Consider the following 6,000-nt stretch of genomic DNA (forward strand, 5'->3'; position numbering starts at 1 on the left):
GGGAGATCTATATCTACCTTCTCTAATTGCTTGCCTTTAGGGGGGTACCAGGACTTGCCATTGATAAAATAAGCTAGTTCATATCTTGTAGCTACTGTGGGAGATGCTTTGTGTTTAGAACTTGGGGAAACATTGTTATCTATAAGTTTCTGTGCCCCAACAGGTTCTGGCTGTGCCAGTAAATGCAGTGTTTGATTTTTAACATAATAAGAACATTCTCCGGTAGTGAGGTTAACATCACAGGGTTTCAACATGTGTTTTTGTCTCCATGATGTTTTTCTGGAAATTTGTAGAATTATTCCCATCACCTCTAGCAAGATCCTCTGACAGAAGTGAGTAATATATTATTAGGAAAACTTCACAGAATAACATCCAAGGTAGGGAGGCATACATCTGGCCACAATCCTTTTAGGATGAGTCTCTGTAATCATCCTTGAGTAGAACTCTTTCAAGCACTGCAAGGAGAGCCAGGTGCCCCCACAGGGCCATAGATATTTATGATTGTTATGTCTTGCTGATTTATGCTTCCCTTAAGCAGTATGTAATGTCTTTCTTTATCCCTTCTGACTAGTTTTGGCTTCAAGTCCACATTATCTGAAACGAGGATGGATACTCCAGCTTTTTTGCTGTGTCCATGTGCATGGTATGTTTTCTCCCATCCTTTCACCTTTAGTCTATGGGTATCTCTTTCTATGAGATGAGTCTCTTGCAGGCAGCAAATTGTTGGATTTTTCTTTTTAATCCAATCTGCCAGTCTATGTCTTCTGATTGATGAGTTCAGGCCATTAACATTCAGGGTTATTATTGTGATATGATTTGCATTCCCAATCATTTGACTCATTTTTATTTTGTGACATGATTTGGTTTCTCCTTTATTTGGCTATTCCTTTAGGCTAGTTCCTCCCATTGCTGATTTGCATCGTTGTTTTTCATCTCTTCTCATGGAATATATTGCTGAGAATGTTCTGTAATGCCAGCTTTCTTTTTCTAAATTCCTTTAGCTTTTGTTTATCATGGAAAGATCTTATTTCATCATCAAATCTGAAAGTAAGTTTTGCTGGGTATAAGATTCTTGGTTGGCATCCATTTTCTTTCAGGGCTTGGTAAATGTTGTTCCAGGCCCTTCTAGCTTTTAGGGTCTGGATTGAAAAATCTGCTGATATTCTTTTTGGTTTCCCCCTGAATGTAATTTGATTCTTTTCTCTCGCAGCCTTTAAAATTCTGTCTTTATATTGTATGTTAGATATTTTCGTAATAATGTGCCTTGCTGTGGGTTTGTTGTCATTTTGTATATTTGGAGCCCTATAAGCCTCTTGTACTTGGTTTTCCATTTCATTCTTCAGATCTGGGAAATTATCTGATATTATTTCATTGAATATATTGTTCATTCCTTTGGTTTGTTTTTCTAAGCCTTCCTCAATCCCAATAATTCTTAAATTTGGCCTTTTCATGATATCCCACAATTCTTGTAGATTCTCTTCATGATATCTTACCATCTTCTCTGTTTGGTCAATTTTGTTTTCAAGATTAAATATTTTGTCTTCAGTGTCTGAGGTTCTGTCTTCCAGGTGTTCTATCCTATTGGTTATCCTTTCTATGGTGTTTTTAACTTGGTTTATTGTTTCCTTCATTTCAAGGATTTTGGTTTTTGGTTTTTTTTTTTTTTTTTCAGTATCTCTAACTCTTTATTGAAATGATCTCTTGCTTCCCATATTTGCTCTTTTAACTGTTGATTGGTGCGATCATTTAATGCCTGCATTTGCTCTTTCATTTCCTCATTTGCTTCCCTGATTGTTTTAATTATGTACATTCTGAACTCTGTTTCTGACATTTCTTCTGCTGTGCTGTCATTGGGTTTTATTGATATAGTATCTAGGTTTGTTTGGGACATTTTCTTCCCTTGTTTTCTCAAATTGCTCAGATATCAGTGGGATTCTGAGATATTGCAGATTTCCTCTATTGGCTTATAGTGTCCCTGTAGATTTCCAGTATATCACCTCCCAGCCTTCAGTAGCCTGAAGTCTTGGAGGAACTTGATAATGCAGTCCTTCCATAAAAAGCTGCCCCTAGCCAGCTTATGGGTCCAGGGCTTGGGGCTGGTTCTGCATGGAAATCCTCTCATTGGGCGGTCCTGCTCCTAGAAGTTGGCTATAGACAGGGCCTGCCTCTGCCTGAGGGAGACAGGCTGCTTGGGGAAAGCCTCTCCCTGACCTTCCTTGGTCCCAGAAGCCATTTGCAAGCTGGCCCGCTGATGGGTTCAGGGCTTGGGGTTGGCTCTGTGCGGAAAAGCTCTCACTGGGCGGACCTACTCTGCGAACCTGGCTGTGGACCGGGCCTGCCATGGGAGGGAGCAGGGCTTCGGGAAAGTCTCTTGCTTTTCTGCCCTGGTTCCAGAAGCTGCCTGCTGGCTGAGACCCACTACTGGGTTCAGGGCTGGGGGTTGGCTCTATGTGGAGAAGCTCTCACTGGGCAGACCTGCTCCGAGAAGCTGGCTGTGGATCACACCTGCTGCCAGAGGGAGTAGGGCTGCTTGGGGAAGTCTCTCGCTGCCCTGCCCTGCTGTGAGAAGCTGCCCTTGTCCGGGCCTGCCACCTGGCCGAGCTTCACCTGGTGGGAGAGACTCACCACGCTGCTCTACGTTGGTCCAAGTCTCTCAATAGCTCCCCTTCTTGAATCCTGAGTTCTGGAGTGACGGGAGATGCAGTCACCCTCTAGTCCGCCATCTTGGATCTTTATTACATTCTTAAGAAATGTCCTCCATGGGCAAGGAATCACACAGTATCAGATAACAAAACCATTTTCACTCAGATTTAACAGACACATTTAAATTTACATGTAGTATAAATGAATATAACTATGTTTGAGTTCCTATATCAAAAGTCCTTAGCACAGTATATGTGATAGTAGTTCATTTTTACCTTACTTTACATTTAATTCAATGTTTACTTCTTTAGAGTTACCTATTTTGATTATCTTTGCTTCATAATAAAATTCTGAGGCAAAGATTTTATTAAAAGTTAGTGTTTCAAGGGAATTTTTCCCTATATTCTCCTTATCAGTTTCTATAACATATTCCAGTTATTCAAAACAATGAGTATTTTCAGTTTTTTCATATGTGGAAAAATATCGGTAGGCACTGATATTATACCAAATTTTTACCCCCATTCTCCTGTCAGCACATTAAGGATATCATCTGTGCCAATATAGATTAATTAAGTCATTCTTTTTCCATTGTCTTGAACTATCACATTACTGTATATTAAGTTCTTGTAAACATGGAAATCTATTTAGAGACTTGTAATTCTCTTTATTTCCTATTCAGACTTTTAATTTAAATATAATGGTATAGCATTTTAAGACTAGTTGTGTCATAGTCATACTTATATTTTTATATCTACTGTCAAATATCTCTCATAGACACAAAAATAAAGAGTACATAAAACAAAAACCATGAGTCCATAATCCAGATAATTTTTTTTTCCATCCTATGGCTTCCATGGCTACTCTTCGCAGATTTTTCTCTCATCCTGCTACCTGGTTGATTAATCATTTCATCACTATTGCATTATCCAACTCATTTGAAAATTGCTAATTCTATTTATAATCTTTCACGGAGAATCTATAAAATTTTCATCTGTACTCTTAGGTTGAAATCCAAAGCTCATTAAATTTACCTTCCCTTCCAGAATGAACCATTCAGGAATTTGGGAGCCCTTAAATTCTGATGTCACTCTCCACATCTTTCATATGTTTTCATTATGACATTGTTATTCTGCTTTGATTTTAATTGTCTACCCTTAATTAAACTTTTATTAACATTGTTTTAAACTAAAATGCTTATTTAGATTTTATTCACAGGTTTTCCAGTCTTCTGGGTTTCATTTTTCTTTCGTTGAACTAATACATCAGAAGTTCTGGGAATGAACACCTAGAAACAGTTAAATCTCTTAGCCTTCCTCTGAAAAACATATGTGTTTGTCATTACTCATGAATGATGGTAAGCATTAGTGCAGGGTTTTCTGGACTCAAAGCTCTGAGAATGCTGCTGTATGGTTTCTCTCTGGAAGCAAACCTCATACTTCTTTCTCCCTCTGCCTTCTTCCCTTCCGCTCTGCAGCATGTAGGAGCCAAGTATTTAGAACGTGTTCAAGAGGTGAGCACTTAACTATAGAGTTTGAGAATCTAGTAGAAAGTGATGAAGGGGAGAGCCCAGGAAGCTGTCATAGGCCTCTTACGGAGGAAGAAATTGTCGACCTACGAGAGCAACATTATGATTCTATTGCTGAAAAACAGAAAGATCTTGATATGAAAATGCAAAAAGAGTTAGCCTTACAAGAAGAGACTTTTAGACTAGAAGAAGTTTTATCCGCTGCACAGTGTGAAGCAGCCAGGGCAGCAAAGCAGCGAAAGCTCTTGGAGCAAGAAAGGTTGAGAGTTGTGCAGTGATATCCTTCCAGCAATGGAGACTATCAAAGTTCAGGACCAGAAGATGACTTTGAATCTTCTATGAGAAATGTGAAGTCACAATATGAAGTTTTCCGAAGCAGCAGACTCTCATCCGATGCCACAGTATTGACACCAAATACAGAAAGCAGCTGTGACTTCATGACCAAACCTAAATCAACTAGTGGAAATGAGGACAGCACATCCTTAGATCTAGGATGGGAAGATGAAGAAGGCATGAATAGAGCGCCTCCGATGAGTGAGCCTTCCAAAACAGGAGGACATTCCCGGGGCCTCACTTGAGTGCAGCAGCAAGAACACTGGAAGGAACCCCACGCCAGCCTCCGAGGACGCCAACGGACTGGAGTGCTAGAATGGTTTTCTCGGTTCCAAAATGGGTGATAATGGCAATTCTGAGTATTCTGGATTTGAAAATCCTGTATTAGAACTGTCTGATTCTGGCATGAAGCAGTCTGATATACAGGTCAACAAATCCGAGAGGGTGAAATTGTGTAACCTGCGTATCACTTGTGACCGAATGTTAAGACCAAGTAGAATGCATAAATGGTTGTGTTGAGCCTCTTTTGTAAGGGGGAGGTTAGAAACCATGTTGTAAATGATTGTTATGTTAGAATGGAGTAGGAATGATAGATCAGAATTGCTCCAGAATGAAGTGCAATCTTATCATCTGCCATCTGCTTTTTGAGACCAACTTAATGGTCTTGTCATGTTATCAATTACATTTACTTCAACTCTCTGTAGCACTCCTGTTCACTCTTATAGATGTACAGATTTTTTTAAAAGTTCATTACTTTTACTTCAAATGCTTTACTAAGCCCATTCCATTATCGGACTGTGAAAATATTAAAAGTATATTTTGTTAATTCTCAGCAGATGTGAAGGGAGCATGAGCAGGGATTGTCAGATTTAAAACAGTATCCCTTTTCCAGCATTATTTACTTCCTTGGCTTCTTTGGATTTTATTAACTAGTATTAAGCATGATTAATTTGCATAGATGACCCTAAGAAATGCTGAAGTATCAGTTTCTTTCTATATTCATTCTATAATCTAATATGATGATGTTGACTCAATCTGGACAAAAGATAATAAGATGAAAACAAACTTTAGAGTTTAGACATTTAATTTGGTAATAAAAAATGATAATGAAAATAAAGATAAAGTGCATTAGGAATATAACCTTTGTTTCTTGCTCTTTGTTCTGTGAGAACATGATACCTAGTTCTACAGCAGCCATCCTGTGACCATGAGTTGACAGTGACAGCATGTTTAAAATGACAAAATGGAAAGATAGGAAAGTTGCTCCCAAATTCCAAAATAGCAACAGCAATAATGACAACCACCACAGTAAAAGAACCATGGGATCCTTACTTCTGGAATTTTTGTAAAGTAAAACCAAATGTTTATTCTACTGTTATTCAGGATTTCTGTTACTTGCAGTTTAACACAACCAAACTGGGCAAAAGTTTCACTTCAGTTTCTAAACCTCATATTTAACACATTTTTTTTCAAACTATCAATTTTACTATCATCTTCAG

General features: G+C 38.5%; 1 pseudogene across 1 annotated transcript in view; it reads left to right on the top strand.

Annotated features, from left to right (window-relative positions):
- Nucleotides 1–4,959, top strand: part of LOC306654138 (AP-1 complex-associated regulatory protein-like) — a 74,575-nt pseudogene extending 69,616 nt beyond the window's left edge. Inside the window, exon 2 of the transcript in view lies at nucleotides 4,118–4,959. The product of the transcript in view is annotated as an AP-1 complex-associated regulatory protein-like (transcript). The remainder of the gene's footprint in view (nucleotides 1–4,117) is intronic.
- The last annotated feature ends 1,041 nt before the right edge of the window (nucleotides 4,960–6,000 follow it).

This window comes from Sciurus vulgaris (genome assembly GCF_902686455.1).
Source record: "Sciurus vulgaris genome assembly, chromosome: 1".
Taxonomy (NCBI): Eukaryota; Metazoa; Chordata; class Mammalia; order Rodentia; family Sciuridae; genus Sciurus; species Sciurus vulgaris.